Genomic DNA, 18,886 nt, shown 5'->3' with positions numbered 1-18,886 from the left:
CATTGATTAGTAAGTTCGCAGAAGTGTGATTATTTGGAGTCTTATAGTTAGCTTTTTAGCATTCAAATGAGAAGAAATGTTTAACTGCTTTAAAGGGTTTTATGCCTAAAGATTCCGCTAAAAATAAAAATGAAAAATATCTCCGGTTATAACATTGAAATGCACCTGTTGTGTAGTTTTTTTTTTTTAAAGTTTTTAAACGACTTTTAAAAGAATTCGATATTCTATTTGCCTAAAATTGTGCAGCTGATTGGTCTCATAAAATCCATTCTTAATCGGAATGGGGGCTTGGATTTAGCTAATTTTCTGTACAGGACCCCCCCCCCCCCCCCCCCTCGGGGGGATCTTGGTCGGCATCCAGATCCCTCGCCGAAATATTTGTGTTTTTTAACATCTTCAAAGTTACAGCTGCGCCCATTTTTCACGAGGTAATATATCAAAAATTTCCTGTTATATTTATCTAATGATCTTTGCACTTTACATTTCCAGCTAATTTGTATGTATAGAAAGCTTTCAATCATTTGGATGTTTTAAAAATTGTTAAACCTTTGAACTTTTAATTTGCAAATTTTAAAATATCTTAACTTCCTTGTATTTTTTAAAAGTAAAGAAATTTCCGGTATTAGACATTGACCCCATAATGAAAGACAAGGAGAGGGCTCAAATAGGCAGATTGCCTGCAGCCCAATCCTATTATGTGATATTTTTTACATAATAAAATATTGTTTAAAAAAAAATGATTACATGATAAAAGGTTCAGATAATTTCCACGCTTTTAAAAATCAAAATGATGGGGAAAAAAATCAAGTCTGCTCATCAGTAACGTCCATAAATTCTTGTTTAATTTCTAAATAATGTTTTTTTAAAAATAATTTCTGATCATTGTGCAATCTATTTATATGTAATAAGCTTTCCGTATTCCTCGTTTTCATTTGCTCGATCAGTAGTATAAGAGAAATCTGTGATCATTCCTGGGTAAAGATTGTTTAGTTTACCCTTTATTCGATAGCCCTAGTCCCACTGAAATTTTCCATGTTCGGGTATTTATTACACTGAAAATATAAAAGTAATACTGTAAACGTATTATATTTAGCGTGTACGATATTTGGCGGAATATGATTTTTTAACAAGTAATTACAAAAGGATAATATTATACAATGTATTAACACGGGGGTAAAGTAAGAGTAAGTATATGCATAGTGAAGCAGGATAATTTTTGATAAAAATACTAAGATATTCCCAAGTGTTTAACTGGTAGAAGAACCAATAATCATGTCGTATCCCTATCATAAAATTTCACTTACAACTAAGCAAGGCAAACATGCTTTTTCTCTTTCAAAAGTCTCGGTAAATTATAAAAATATTTAGATTTCAATTTAATTTTTCTGTATAAAGTGTGAAAAATATATATTAACCTTTATAAGGATCGGGGAGGGAGCCCTTAGGAGGAAAATGCAACCAGCAGTTATAGTCTCAGTCATATTGATTTAACTAAATCTACATATACCTACATATACATGTACACATTTATGAGTAAATTTCATTCTGCGTCTGACGAAAATAAGAATCTTCTGTTGCACATACGTTCATTTAACGGTATAAAATAAGTTTATCTATACCATTTGTATCATATTAAAGTGTTATACACAGTCTGAAAACTACCTCAGGGTATAATTTGAAATACACGTATTGTATAGTCATTTTCATTTTAAAAACCTTAGATTTTTTTTTATATTTATAAGAACATTTTGTCGCGGGTTTCAAAATAAAAAATAAAAATCATATCATTTGCAATAAGGTTGGGGGGGGGGGGGTCTACCCCCCCCCCAAACTAGATCTCTTTCTAGGACCCGCTGGGGGTCTTGGGCGGCATCCAGACCCCCTCGCCGAGGAATCTTCATAATCCTAGCCAATCTTTATACACATGACAATGTATCAAAAATTTTTGTTGCTTTCATCTCTAACAATCTTTTATTTCTTGCACTTTTGTTTGTTTTTGAAAAAGTTACCCCTATTAGTTGTGCATTCAATGGAATTTTTACTGTGAAGAATGTGTCAACAACACATAATGCCCTTTTATTGACTGTTCTTGATCCATTCACTGAACTGGTCTGAACGAGTCTGGAGGGCAATGTCTAATTTGTTAGACAGTTTCATCCTTCCTTAAAAGTTTGAGGACAGACATGCACTTTTTAAAGTAAGATGCATGCACTCTTCAACCAGGATTTCTGGAAGCTTCAAAATCACGTCCAATTTTATAAACCCTTTAAAGTGTTGACCCCCCTCTTTTTCTAGAAAACCCATAACGAATTACATGTATATCCTACTTTATCAGATTGTTAAACAGTATCTTTCAGTCCCGGCTTCCTGAGACTGCTCCTGTAGAACATTTATTTAGTACAGATGGGAAGATTTTCAAACCCGACAGGATGCATTAAAAAGATGGTAGTGTTGAAGCCTTGATGTCCATAAGCAACACCAGTCTTGTATAAATCATTATATTTAAACCTGATTAACTTGTAGATATGTGAAAGTGTGTTTCATATAGTAAACATTTGCAAAAACATTTTACTTAGCTTTACTTTTTTTAAAACTTATTGACTTTTCACAAAGTAATGGTAATGCATTACTTTACTCGTGTAAAGGTAATGTAATGCATGAAAAGTAAGTAATGGTAATGGTAATTTAATGCCCAAATTCGTGAAGCAATGATATTGTAATGCATTACTTTACAATGTAATTCGGCCCAAGCCTGATCATGACCGTATAACTTATTTTTATGGCATTCAGAAGTTGGAGTTCTATTCGCTTTTCGCTATTCACTATTCGAATAGCGAATAGAATTCTGTGGTCGGTTCGCTATTCAAATTACCGTAAACATGCTAATAAACGTAAATTCAAAATTTCATATAAAGTTCCCTTTTTAATTAAACAAACAGTTTTATAGTAAAAATTATTACTTGCTGACCTAATCTCAACATTGACATAATGAACACGACCAGTAACAGGCTTAGCTAGCCTGGCGAAAATGCGACATTTCCTATAATACAGTTATAATGGAATTTAATTCAAGGGGCTAGCTAACACCCTGTATCCCATATTTGGGCCTTCATATTTATAGAAGATGAGGCCCCGGGACAGCCCAGCCGACTCTCAAAAGGAATTGGTTTTACACGACGAGTAAGAGGCTTAGCTAGCCTGGCGAAAATGCGACATTTCCTATAATACAGTTATAATGGGATTTCATTCAAGGGGCTGGCTAACACCCTGTATCCCATATTTGGGCCTTCATAATTCCAGGGGATGGGGCCCCGGGACAGCCCATTCGACACTCAAAAGGAATTGGGTTTACACGACCAGTAAGAGGCTTAGCTAGCCTGGCGAAAATAATGGGATTTCATTCAAGGGCCTGAAAAACACTCTGCATCCTAAATTTGGGCCCTTATATTTGCAGAAAATGGGGCCCTGGCAAAGCCCAGCCGACTCTCAAAAGGAATTGGTTTTACACGACCAGTAAGAGGCTTAGCTAGCCTGGCGAAAATGCGACATTTCCTATAAAACAGTTATAATGGGATTTCATTCAAGGGGCTGGCTAACACCCTGTATCCCATATTTGGGCCTTCATATTTGCAGAGGATGGGGCCCCGGGACAGCCCAGTCGACACTCAAAAGGAATTGGGTTTACACGACCAGTAAGAGGCTTAGCTAGCCTGGCGAAAATGCGACATTTCCTATAATACAGTTTTTAATGGGATTTCATTCAAGGGCCTGAAAAACACTCTGCATCCAATATTTGGGCCCTTATATTTGGTGAGAATGGGGCCCTGGCACAGCCCAGCCGACTCTCAAAAGGAATTGGTTTTACACGACCAGTAAGAGGCTTAGCTAGCCTGGCGAAAATGCGACATTTCCTATAATACAGTTATAATGGGATTTCATTAAAGGGGCTGGCTAACACCCTGTATCCCATATTTGGGCCTTCATATTTGCAGATGATGAGGCCCTGGGACAGCCCAGTCGACCCGCAAGGGATTGGGTTTACACGACCAGTAAGAGGCTTAACTAGCGTGGCGAAAATGCGACATTTCCTCTAATACAGTTACAATAGGATTTCTTTCAAAGGGCTGGCTTACACCCTGTATCCCATATTTAGGGCTTCATAGTTTGTGAGGATTGGGCTCCGGGACAGCCTAGCCTTCCCTAAAAAGGAATTGGGTTTACACGGTCAGTAAGAGACAAAGCTAGCCTGGCGAATAATAGGACAATTCCAATAATACAGTTATAATGGTAATTCTTCCAAGGGGCTGGCTAACACCCTGTATCCCTTATTTGAGCCTTCATATTTGGTAAGGATTGGGCCCTGGGACAGCACAGTCGACCCTCAAAAGGAATCTGGTTAACACGACCAGTAACAGGCTTAGCTAGCCTGGCGAATAATAGGAAAATTCCAATAATACAATTATAATGGGATATCTTTGGAGGGGCTTGCTTACACCCTGCATCCCATATTTGGGCCTTCATTTTTAGTGAGGATAGGGCCCAGGGACAGCACAGTTGATCCCCAAAAGGAATTGGGTTTACACGACCAGTAAGAGGTTTAGCTAGCCTGGCGAATAATAGAACATTTCCTATAATACAGTTGTAATGGGAGTTCTTTCACGGGGCTGGCCTACACCCTGCATCCCTTATTTGGGCTTTCATATTTAGTAAGGATTTGGCCCCGGGAAAGCCCAGTCGATCTTCAAAAGGAATTAGGTTTACACGGTCAGTAAGAGGCATAGCTAGCCTGGCGAATAATAGGACAATTCCAATAATACAATTATAATGAGATATCTTTGGAGGGGCTTGCTAACACCCTGCATCCCATATTTGGGCCTTCATATTTGGTGAGGATAGGGCCCCGGGGCATCCCGGGGCCCTATCAAAAGGAATTGGGTTTACACGACCAGTAAGAGGTTTAGCTAGCCTGGCGAATAATAGAACATTTCCTATAATACAGTTGTAATGGAATTTCTTTTACGGGGCTGGCTAACACCCTGCATCCCTTATTTGGGCCTTCATATTTAGTGAGGATTGGGCCCCGGGACAGCCCAGTCGACCCTCAAAAGGAATTGGGTTTACACGACCAGTAAGAGGCTTAGCTAGCCTGGCGAAAAAGGAATTGGGTTTACATGGTCAGTAAGAGGCATAGCTAGCCTTGAGAATAATAGGGCAATTCCAAAAATACAGTTATAATGGGATATCTTTGTGGGGCTTGCTAACACCCTGCCTTCCATATTTGGGCCTTCATATTTGGTGAGGATAGGGCCCCGGGACAGCCCGGTTGATCTTCAAAAGGAATTGGGTTTACACGACCAGTAAGAGATTTAGCTAGCCTGGCGAATAATAGAACATTTCCTATAATACAGTTGTAATGGGAGTTCTTACACGGGGCTGGCTAACACTCTGCATCCCTTTTTTGGGCTTTCATATTTAGTGAGGATTGGGCACCGGGAACGCCAAGTCGACCCTCAAAAGGAATTGGGTTTACACGGTCAGTAACAGGCATAGCTAGCCTGGCGAATAATATGACAATTCCAATAATACAATTATAATGAGATATCTTTGGAGGGGCTTGCTAACACCCTGCATCCCATGTTTGGGCCTTTATATTTGGTGAGGATAGGGCCCCGGGCCAGCGCGGTTGATCCTCAAAAGGAATTGGGTTTACACGACCAGTAAGAGGTTTAGCTAGTCTGGCGAATAATAGAACATTTATACAGTTATAATGGGAGTTCTTTCACGGGGCTAGCTAACACCCTGCATCCCTTATTTGGGCCTTCATATTTAATGAGGATTGGGCCCCGGGACAGCCTAGTCGACCCTAAAAAAGAATTGGGTTTACACGACCAGTAAGAGGCTTAGCTAGCCTGGCGAATAATAGGACAATTCATATAATACAGTTATAATGGGAATTCTTTCACGGGGCTGGCTAACACCCTGTATCCCATATTTGGGCCTTCATATTTGATGAGGATGTGGCCCCGGGAACGCCAAGTCGACCCTCAAAAGGAATTGGGTTTACACGGCCATTAACAGGTCTAGCTAGCCTGGCGAAATATTGAAATTAGTATGATACAGGTATAATTGAATTTCGGCTGTCCAGTCTACCATCAGCTGGAATTTGGTTTACATAACTTACAGACGTGTGTGTAAATAGCTATTTGAAGTGGCAAATATGATGTAAATTGCTATATGGGAAAAGTTTTGTAGGAAGTGACTTACATATTCATATCTTCTTTTGTCAAATGCGGTACTTGGTGAAATCAATGGACATTTAGGAGGGAGTTATTGTTCTGAATATATACATGTGTAAGGACATTCACATCATACAATTATCACAACAGTCATCTTAACACTTGTTTATATTAGATATTAAAAGTCAGCGCCATCTCTCTGAAAGTGAACAGAGGTTAATAATTTTGGGTATTACATGTAATAACATTTGCATGCATGTAGCACGTTTTTTATTTTTATAGTGTTTAAAATCGATAACGAAACAATATGTTTTATTATACTTTCATGTTAAATACTGAAATCTGATTGGTTTAGACGCAGTTGGTAATCCATTCTATTACCCTCAGCATTAGCAACACAATTGGCAACGGGTAACACAACGAATTGTTACATGCGCGTAAATTATGTGCGTACGGTTCGCCAGAGAATTCACTTCATTTCTATATAAAAGCAGTAAAATTTTCTTTCAAATAAAGACATTCAGTATAATAAAATAAATAGTGCCTGTTTGGGAGGGTAACTGTTGAAATTGACACCCCTCGAAAACCATTGTCAACCTCCGCTTCGCGTCGGTTGACAATGGTTTTCGGGGTGTCAATTTCTACAGTTACCCCCTCAAACAGGCACTATTTACATAATGTGATATGTTCTTTAATCCCGTGAGCAAAGGTCAACGAATATTTAAATCAATATGGGTCTTTGTTCGACTTGGGTTATCTCTCAATATACATATACCGGAGTTCACACGGTGTGTCATTTCATAACGATTTATATGCTATATGATTTATTATATATTATGTGAGTGTTATATGAAAATATAAAAAGGTCGACTGTTCAAGCCCCGATGTGGCCATTTACTGTGTGTTGTGTCCTTGGACAAGACACTTTATCTACATTTTTCTTAGTCCACAAAGATAGGTTCAGGCTGGAAGTTAATCTACGATGGACTGGTGTCGCATCCAGAAGGAGTCAATTTACATAGAATGTATTTAATGGACATTGCCCCATGATCAGTTTGCATTTCGGAGACAATGATAAATTTTTCAACACGTGATGAATTATTTGAATTTTGTATGTATTTTGACATATTTCCATTGTCAACTGTCTGTCTGTGATACAATAACGAATCAATTTTGAACCCTAAAACCCAATAACTTCATAAAACATGAGTGACACAAAATGGGCGTGTCTTATAGCATAACCGAAAAACGGTATTGGCTGCGCCGCGTAGTAATATATATTATAGAATGTGCTACATAAATAATAGTGGTTTTAAAATAATGTTGTTTTAAAGTGTACAAATTTAAAATAATGTAAATATAAGTAATAAGTAATCATTCTATGAATATTATGAGGTGTTAATTGTGGTCGGAGCGTGGTCAAATTTATTGATTTGACCACGCCCCGACCGAAATTATCACCTCATAATACTCAAAGAATGATTCCTTATTCCTTAAATATCTATATGTAGGCGTTGAATACATGTATATATAAATATACATACTTGTAATAAGCATATAGATATACAATAAACACACAGTTATAGAGAACACGCATATAATGAATTAACGTTTACAGCGAAGTGATTTTCATTCCGACTGAAATTATCACCTTAAAATTCCTTATTTCTTAAATATCTATGTATGGGCGTGAAATAAATGTATATGTAGATATACATACATGTATAAAGCATATAGATCTACAGTAAACACAGTTATAGAGAACACGCTTATAATGAATTGACGCTTACAGTAAAGTGATTTTCATTCCCCGTGACTAAATAGCACGTTGTAAATTCAAGCATATCTTTTACAACATACACCATAGCATAGCATAGCATTGAAATCTTATAGCATAGCATTGAAATTTTATAGCATAGCATTGGAATCTCATACCATAGCATATAATCTCATAGAATCGCATTCGTCATATCATACCATAGCATAGCATACAACATTATTTCAACTCGGTTTTAAATGTTTTTATTTGAAAAAATAAATGTTCACATGATAGATTTGTGGTAAACTTTGGCTTCTTAGTATTTTACTTTGAAAAGTGTGGAACTCTTCTGTGTATGAAGGCGCTTTTGTTCAAATCTCATAGCATACAATAGCATAGCATAGCATAGCATACCATATCATTAAGCCCTTCATTTCAATTTCTCATAGCATAGCATACAAATCTCATAGCATATCATTAAAATTGCATACCATAGCATAGCATAAAATTGTAAGATATGCATGTAATGACTATATAACGACTTTCGGTTATAACGAAGCAAAATCACTCACTGGCACTTTGTTAATCATAACCGTGTTTTACTGTACATGGATGCTGTGGTTTATATCCGTAACCTTTCAATCATACAATTGTTCCATCTTGTGGATGTGTTGATTGTACATTATGAATGTTTATTACAATTTTGCTGTTAACCTTTTTGGAACCCTTTATGATCAATACACAATATGGTTTGGTATGTATTGCGGCGTGAAAGAGCCTAGAACCAAATGAAGAAAAAAATAATTTAAGTTCTGACGAATTTGCTATATGTTCGAACAAATAAATTAATTGTTTATAAAAAAAATTAAAGGGTAGTTTAGAGTAATTTAGACTATCTTATCTGCCAATGATGTATATTTCGGGGGGGGGGGGGGGGGGGGGGCTGTAATCAAGCCACACCTTTCCTGGATTGTTTTTTTTCCCTTTTAACAACAATTTTTTTTATATACAAATAAATGCATACAAATACTAGTCATTGATATTGATACATTATTTGACATTTTGCTGCCGGAACATAGGTTCAGTTCTCTAAAACTATCACCATTTTGCATGTCGATAAAGAGTGGGCGGATTGAGAGAGAGAGAGAGAGAGAGAGAGAGAGAGAGAGAGAGAGAGAGAGAGAGAGAGAGAGAGAGAGAGAGAGAGAGAGAGAGGATGCCTTCAAGATCAAGAAAATTCAACCCAAAAGGAGGGGACTGGAAAATAATTTTATTTTCTTTCCCCCGGGAGGGGGGGGGGGGGTCCGACCCCCTCACTCTAGATATACGCATATAGTTGTCCACTCTAGGTACAGTTGGTTTTTCTCTGGTATCTATAAAAAATTACTTAATGTCATTTACACACCGCCTCCTTTATATAAAATGTTGTAAAACATTGAGTAATTGGTCGAAGGAAAGGCATATTTCAGGTGTTGGGGTTGGGTGGGGGTGGGGTCATTGCTGCTTATTTATAAACTATTTGGATCCGATGCATAATGTTGATTAGGAAATAATAGGCAATTTTGTGTCTTGCGCGTTTTTTTCTTCTAAATATTGAAAGCGAGCTCGACTGTCATATCAACAAACGGATATTTTGTTTATTAGGATAGGTGGCGTGGGACAGTTTCGCAGGAAAGACCCGGTCAAATTTTAGAAAAAAGGGCAAATGTGAGGTTTGGTTGGGTATTTGAGGGGTATAAACTTTAGAATATCTATTTCATTTATTGTGTGGATAGAAGACCTTATGTCTATGTAATTGACATGCAACACTTTAGATGCGAAACTGTGACTTTTGTGAAATTTTCACTTTCGATTTTATAATGGAAATGGGGGGGGGGGGGGGGGGGGTGTCAGAACATGAAATCTCACTCAGAGGGAAAGTGTATGATATCAAATAAACTCTTGAATATTTACATGGACATAGCTGCAAATCCTATCGTAGTGTATGGGAATTGCCGGGGATTAGAGAGTATATTGGGACCTACGTATCTCAAAAACAGCGAATAAGGGACACATCTTCAAAAATTTTTGAGATCGACCATGGCTGTTTAAGTAAATGTTTTATGTAAGTTGTACATCTTTTATTCTGCAATGTCTGGAAAGAGTCCTAAACATGTCTCCCCTACATTTAAACCAGTTTAAACCTATTTCAAAATCCGCTCAAAAATAAAACAGAAATACAACCAGTATCTGCTTCACATTTCCTCCACAGATAAAAAAAAATTCCCCTTTTAACCTACAGTTTAAAATGAATGAACATTTAGCAAAAACAAAAGAAATAATCCTCGAAAGATATCCCATTATAATTGTATTATACGAAATTTCCAATTTTCGCCAGGCTAGCTAAGCCCGTTACTGGCCGTGTAAACCCAATTCCTTTTGAGGGTCGACTGGGCTACCCCGGGACCCCATCCCCACCAAATATGAAGGCCCAAATATGGGATACAGGGTGTTAGCCAGCCCCTCGAAAGATATCCCATTATAATTGTATTATACGAAATTTCCAATTTTCGCCAGGCTAGCTAAGCCCGTTACTGGCCGTGTAAACCCAATTCCTTTTGAGGGTCGACTGGGCTACCCCGGGACCCCATCCCCACCAAATATGAAGGCCCAAATATGGGATACAGGGTGTTAGCCAGCCCCTCGAAAGATATCCCATTATAATTGTATTATACGAAATTTCCAATTTTCGCCAGGCTAGCTAAGCCCGTTACTGGCCGTGTAAACCCAATTCCTTTTGAGGGTCGACTGGGCTACCCCGGGACCCCATCCCCACCAAATATGAAGGCCCAAATATGGGATACAGGGTGTTAGCCAGCCCCTCGAAAGATATCCCATTATAATTGTATTATACGAAATTTCCAATTTTCGCCAGGCTAGCTAAGCCCGTTACTGGCCGTGTAAACCCAATTCCTTTTGAGGGTCGACTGGGCTACCCCGGGACCCCATCCCCACCAAATATGAAGGCCCAAATATGGGATACAGGGTGTTAGCCAGCCCCTCGAAAGATATCCCATTATAATTGTATTATACGAAATTTCCAATTTTCGCCAGGCTAGCTAAGCCCGTTACTGGCCGTGTAAACCCAATTCCTTTTGAGGGTCGACTGGGCTACCCCGGGACCCCATCCCCACCAAATATGAAGGCCCAAATATGGGATACAGGGTGTTAGCCAGCCCCTCGAAAGATATCCCATTATAATTGTATTATACGAAATTTCCAATTTTCGCCAGGCTAGCTAAGCCCGTTACTGGCCGTGTAAACCCAATTCCTTTTGAGGGTCGACTGGGCTACCCCGGGACCCCATCCCCACCAAATATGAAGGCCCAAATATGGGATACAGGGTGTTAGCCAGCCCCTCGAAAGATATCCCATTATAATTGTATTATACGAAATTTCCAATTTTCGCCAGGCTAGCTAAGCCCGTTACTGGCCGTGTAAACCCAATTCCTTTTGAGGGTCGACTGGGCTACCCCGGGACCCCATCCCCACCAAATATGAAGGCCCAAATATGGGATACAGGGTGTTAGCCAGCCCCTCGAAAGATATCCCATTATAATTGTATTATACGAAATTTCCAATTTTCGCCAGGCTAGCTAAGCCCGTTACTGGCCGTGTAAACCCAATTCCTTTTGAGGGTCGACTGGGCTACCCCGGGACCCCATCCCCACCAAATATGAAGGCCCAAATATGGGATACAGGGTGTTAGCCAGCCCCTCGAAAGATATCCCATTATAATTGTATTATACGAAATTTCCAATTTTCGCCAGGCTAGCTAAGCCCGTTACTGGCCGTGTAAACCCAATTCCTTTTGAGGGTCGACTGGGCTACCCCGGGACCCCATCCCCACCAAATATGAAGGCCCAAATATGGGATACAGGGTGTTAGCCAGCCCCTCGAAAGATATCCCATTATAATTGTATTATACGAAATTTCCAATTTTCGCCAGGCTAGCTAAGCCCGTTACTGGCCGTGTAAACCCAATTCCTTTTGAGGGTCGACTGGGCTACCCCGGGACCCCATCCCCACCAAATATGAAGGCCCAAATATGGGATACAGGGTGTTAGCCAGCCCCTCGAAAGATATCCCATTATAATTGTATTATACGAAATTTCCAATTTTCGCCAGGCTAGCTAAGCCCGTTACTGGCCGTGTAAACCCAATTCCTTTTGAGGGTCGACTGGGCTACCCCGGGACCCCATCCCCACCAAATATGAAGGCCCAAATATGGGATACAGGGTGTTAGCCAGCCCCTCGAAAGATATCCCATTATAATTGTATTATACGAAATTTCCAATTTTCGCCAGGCTAGCTAAGCCCGTTACTGGCCGTGTAAACCCAATTCCTTTTGAGGGTCGACTGGGCTACCCCGGGACCCCATCCCCACCAAATATGAAGGCCCAAATATGGGATACAGGGTGTTAGCCAGCCCCTCGAAAGATATCCCATTATAATTGTATTATACGAAATTTCCAATTTTCGCCAGGCTAGCTAAGCCCGTTACTGGCCGTGTAAACCCAATTCCTTTTGAGGGTCGACTGGGCTACCCCGGGACCCCATCCCCACCAAATATGAAGGCCCAAATATGGGATACAGGGTGTTAGCCAGCCCCTCGAAAGATATCCCATTATAATTGTATTATACGAAATTTCCAATTTTCGCCAGGCTAGCTAAGCCCGTTACTGGCCGTGTAAACCCAATTCCTTTTGAGGGTCGACTGGGCTACCCCGGGACCCCATCCCCACCAAATATGAAGGCCCAAATATGGGATACAGGGTGTTAGCCAGCCCCTCGAAAGATATCCCATTATAATTGTATTATACGAAATTTCCAATTTTCGCCAGGCTAGCTAAGCCCGTTACTGGCCGTGTAAACCCAATTCCTTTTGAGGGTCGACTGGGCTACCCCGGGACCCCATCCCCACCAAATATGAAGGCCCAAATATGGGATACAGGGTGTTAGCCAGCCCCTCGAAAGATATCCCATTATAATTGTATTATACGAAATTTCCAATTTTCGCCAGGCTAGCTAAGCCCGTTACTGGCCGTGTAAACCCAATTCCTTTTGAGGGTCGACTGGGCTACCCCGGGACCCCATCCCCACCAAATATGAAGGCCCAAATATGGGATACAGGGTGTTAGCCAGCCCCTCGAAAGATATCCCATTATAATTGTATTATACGAAATTTCCAATTTTCGCCAGGCTAGCTAAGCCCGTTACTGGCCGTGTAAACCCAATTCCTTTTGAGGGTCGACTGGGCTACCCCGGGACCCCATCCCCACCAAATATGAAGGCCCAAATATGGGATACAGGGTGTTAGCCAGCCCCTCGAAAGATATCCCATTATAATTGTATTATACGAAATTTCCAATTTTCGCCAGGCTAGCTAAGCCCGTTACTGGCCGTGTAAACCCAATTCCTTTTGAGGGTCGACTGGGCTACCCCGGGACCCCATCCCCACCAAATATGAAGGCCCAAATATGGGATACAGGGTGTTAGCCAGCCCCTCGAAAGATATCCCATTATAATTGTATTATACGAAATTTCCAATTTTCGCCAGGCTAGCTAAGCCCGTTACTGGCCGTGTAAACCCAATTCCTTTTGAGGGTCGACTGGGCTACCCCGGGACCCCATCCCCACCAAATATGAAGGCCCAAATATGGGATACAGGGTGTTAGCCAGCCCCTCGAAAGATATCCCATTATAATTGTATTATACGAAATTTCCAATTTTCGCCAGGCTAGCTAAGCCCGTTACTGGCCGTGTAAACCCAATTCCTTTTGAGGGTCGACTGGGCTACCCCGGGACCCCATCCCCACCAAATATGAAGGCCCAAATATGGGATACAGGGTGTTAGCCAGCCCCTCGAAAGATATCCCATTATAATTGTATTATACGAAATTTCCAATTTTCGCCAGGCTAGCTAAGCCCGTTACTGGCCGTGTAAACCCAATTCCTTTTGAGGGTCGACTGGGCTACCCCGGGACCCCATCCCCACCAAATATGAAGGCCCAAATATGGGATACAGGGTGTTAGCCAGCCCCTCGAAAGATATCCCATTATAATTGTATTATACGAAATTTCCAATTTTCGCCAGGCTAGCTAAGCCCGTTACTGGCCGTGTAAACCCAATTCCTTTTGAGGGTCGACTGGGCTACCCCGGGACCCCATCCCCACCAAATATGAAGGCCCAAATATGGGATACAGGGTGTTAGCCAGCCCCTCGAAAGATATCCCATTATAATTGTATTATACGAAATTTCCAATTTTCGCCAGGCTAGCTAAGCCCGTTACTGGCCGTGTAAACCCAATTCCTTTTGAGGGTCGACTGGGCTACCCCGGGACCCCATCCCCACCAAATATGAAGGCCCAAATATGGGATACAGGGTGTTAGCCAGCCCCTCGAAAGATATCCCATTATAATTGTATTATACGAAATTTCCAATTTTCGCCAGGCTAGCTAAGCCCGTTACTGGCCGTGTAAACCCAATTCCTTTTGAGGGTCGACTGGGCTACCCCGGGACCCCATCCCCACCAAATATGAAGGCCCAAATATGGGATACAGGGTGTTAGCCAGCCCCTCGAAAGATATCCCATTATAATTGTATTATACGAAATTTCCAATTTTCGCCAGGCTAGCTAAGCCCGTTACTGGCCGTGTAAACCCAATTCCTTTTGAGGGTCGACTGGGCTACCCCGGGACCCCATCCCCACCAAATATGAAGGCCCAAATATGGGATACAGGGTGTTAGCCAGCCCCTCGAAAGATATCCCATTATAATTGTATTATACGAAATTTCCAATTTTCGCCAGGCTAGCTAAGCCCGTTACTGGCCGTGTAAACCCAATTCCTTTTGAGGGTCGACTGGGCTACCCCGGGACCCCATCCCCACCAAATATGAAGGCCCAAATATGGGATACAGGGTGTTAGCCAGCCCCTCGAAAGATATCCCATTATAATTGTATTATACGAAATTTCCAATTTTCGCCAGGCTAGCTAAGCCCGTTACTGGCCGTGTAAACCCAATTCCTTTTGAGGGTCGACTGGGCTACCCCGGGACCCCATCCCCACCAAATATGAAGGCCCAAATATGGGATACAGGGTGTTAGCCAGCCCCTCGAAAGATATCCCATTATAATTGTATTATACGAAATTTCCAATTTTCGCCAGGCTAGCTAAGCCCGTTACTGGCCGTGTAAACCCAATTCCTTTTGAGGGTCGACTGGGCTACCCCGGGACCCCATCCCCACCAAATATGAAGGCCCAAATATGGGATACAGGGTGTTAGCCAGCCCCTCGAAAGATATCCCATTATAATTGTATTATACGAAATTTCCAATTTTCGCCAGGCTAGCTAAGCCCGTTACTGGCCGTGTAAACCCAATTCCTTTTGAGGGTCGACTGGGCTACCCCGGGACCCCATCCCCACCAAATATGAAGGCCCAAATATGGGATACAGGGTGTTAGCCAGCCCCTCGAAAGATATCCCATTATAATTGTATTATACGAAATTTCCAATTTTCGCCAGGCTAGCTAAGCCCGTTACTGGCCGTGTAAACCCAATTCCTTTTGAGGGTCGACTGGGCTACCCCGGGACCCCATCCCCACCAAATATGAAGGCCCAAATATGGGATACAGGGTGTTAGCCAGCCCCTCGAAAGATATCCCATTATAATTGTATTATACGAAATTTCCAATTTTCGCCAGGCTAGCTAAGCCCGTTACTGGCCGTGTAAACCCAATTCCTTTTGAGGGTCGACTGGGCTACCCCGGGACCCCATCCCCACCAAATATGAAGGCCCAAATATGGGATACAGGGTGTTAGCCAGCCCCTCGAAAGATATCCCATTATAATTGTATTATACGAAATTTCCAATTTTCGCCAGGCTAGCTAAGCCCGTTACTGGCCGTGTAAACCCAATTCCTTTTGAGGGTCGACTGGGCTACCCCGGGACCCCATCCCCACCAAATATGAAGGCCCAAATATGGGATACAGGGTGTTAGCCAGCCCCTCGAAAGATATCCCATTATAATTGTATTATACGAAATTTCCAATTTTCGCCAGGCTAGCTAAGCCCGTTACTGGCCGTGTAAACCCAATTCCTTTTGAGGGTCGACTGGGCTACCCCGGGACCCCATCCCCACCAAATATGAAGGCCCAAATATGGGATACAGGGTGTTAGCCAGCCCCTCGAAAGATATCCCATTATAATTGTATTATACGAAATTTCCAATTTTCGCCAGGCTAGCTAAGCCCGTTACTGGCCGTGTAAACCCAATTCCTTTTGAGGGTCGACTGGGCTACCCCGGGACCCCATCCCCACCAAATATGAAGGCCCAAATATGGGATACAGGGTGTTAGCCAGCCCCTCGAAAGATATCCCATTATAATTGTATTATACGAAATTTCCAATTTTCGCCAGGCTAGCTAAGCCCGTTACTGGCCGTGTAAACCCAATTCCTTTTGAGGGTCGACTGGGCTACCCCGGGACCCCATCCCCACCAAATATGAAGGCCCAAATATGGGATACAGGGTGTTAGCCAGCCCCTCGAAAGATATCCCATTATAATTGTATTATACGAAATTTCCAATTTTCGCCAGGCTAGCTAAGCCCGTTACTGGCCGTGTAAACCCAATTCCTTTTGAGGGTCGACTGGGCTACCCCGGGACCCCATCCCCACCAAATATGAAGGCCCAAATATGGGATACAGGGTGTTAGCCAGCCCCTCGAAAGATATCCCATTATAATTGTATTATACGAAATTTCCAATTTTCGCCAGGCTAGCTAAGCCCGTTACTGGCCGTGTAAACCCAATTCCTTTTGAGGGTCGACTGGGCTACCCCGGGACCCCATCCCCACCAAATATGAAGGCCCAAATATGGGATACAGGGTGTTAGCCAGCCCCTCGAAAGATATCCCATTATAATTGTATTATACGAAATTTCCAATTTTCGCCAGGCTAGCTAAGCCCGTTACTGGCCGTGTAAACCCAATTCCTTTTGAGGGTCGACTGGGCTACCCCGGGACCCCATCCCCACCAAATATGAAGGCCCAAATATGGGATACAGGGTGTTAGCCAGCCCCTCGAAAGATATCCCATTATAATTGTATTATACGAAATTTCCAATTTTCGCCAGGCTAGCTAAGCCCGTTACTGGCCGTGTAAACCCAATTCCTTTTGAGGGTCGACTGGGCTACCCCGGGACCCCATCCCCACCAAATATGAAGGCCCAAATATGGGATACAGGGTGTTAGCCAGCCCCTCGAAAGATATCCCATTATAATTGTATTATACGAAATTTCCAATTTTCGCCAGGCTAGCTAAGCCCGTTACTGGCCGTGTAAACCCAATTCCTTTTGAGGGTCGACTGGGCTACCCCGGGACCCCATCCCCACCAAATATGAAGGCCCAAATATGGGATACAGGGTGTTAGCCAGCCCCTCGAAAGATATCCCATTATAATTGTATTATACGAAATTTCCAATTTTCGCCAGGCTAGCTAAGCCCGTTACTGGCCGTGTAAACCCAATTCCTTTTGAGGGTCGACTGGGCTACCCCGGGACCCCATCCCCACCAAATATGAAGGCCCAAATATGGGATACAGGGTGTTAGCCAGCCCCTCGAAAGATATCCCATTATAATTGTATTATACGAAATTTCCAATTTTCGCCAGGCTAGCTAAGCCCGTTACTGGCCGTGTAAACCCAATTCCTTTTGAGGGTCGACTGGGCTACCCCGGGACCCCATCCCCACCAAATATGAAGGCCCAAATATGGGATACAGGGTGTTAGCCAGCCCCTCGAAAGATATCCCATTATAATTGTATTATACGAAATTTCCAATTTTCGCCAGGCTAGCTAAGCCCGTTACTGGCCGTGTAAACCCAATTCCTTTTGAGGGTCGACTGGGCTACCCCGGGACCCCATCCCCACCAAATATGAAGGCCCAAATATGGGATACAGGGTGTTAGCCAGCCCCTCGAAAGATATCCCATTATAATTGTATTATACGAAATTTCCAATTTTCGCCAGGCTAGCTAAGCCCGTTACTGGCCGTGTAAACCCAATTCCTTTTGAGGGTCGACTGGGCTACCCCGGGACCCCATCCCCACCAAATATGAAGGCCCAAATATGGGATACAGGGTGTTAGCCAGCCCCTCGAAAGATATCCCATTATAATTGTATTATACGAAATTTCCAATTTTCGCCAGGCTAGCTAAGCCCGTTACTGGCCGTGTAAACCCAATTCCTTTTGAGGGTCGACTGGGCTACCCCGGGACCCCATCCCCACCAAATATGAAGGCCCAAATATGGGATACAGGGTGTTAGCCAGCCCCTCGAAAGATATCCCATTATAATTGTATTATACGAAATTTCCAATTTTCGCCAGGCTAGCTAAGCCCGTTACTGGCCGTGTAAACCCAATTCCTTTTGAGGGTCGACTGGGCTACCCCGGGACCCCATCCCCACCAAATATGAAGGCCCAAATATGGGATACAGGGTGTTAGCCAGCCCCTCGAAAGATATCCCATTATAATTGTATTATACGAAATTTCCAATTTTCGCCAGGCTAGCTAAGCCCGTTACTGGCCGTGTAAACCCAATTCCTTTTGAGGGTCGACTGGGCTACCCCGGGACCCCATCCCCACCAAATATGAAGGCCCAAATATGGGATACAGGGTGTTAGCCAGCCCCTCGAAAGATATCCCATTATAATTGTATTATACGAAATTTCCAATTTTCGCCAGGCTAGCTAAGCCCGTTACTGGCCGTGTAAACCCAATTCCTTTTGAGGGTCGACTGGGCTACCCCGGGACCCCATCCCCACCAAATATGAAGGCCCAAATAT

This window comes from Magallana gigas, chromosome 3 (genome assembly GCF_963853765.1).
Source record: "Magallana gigas chromosome 3, xbMagGiga1.1, whole genome shotgun sequence".
NCBI lineage: Eukaryota > Metazoa > Mollusca > Bivalvia > Ostreida > Ostreidae > Magallana > Magallana gigas.
The sequence above is the reverse complement of the archived record's forward strand: the minus strand, read 5'-3'. Positions refer to the sequence as shown.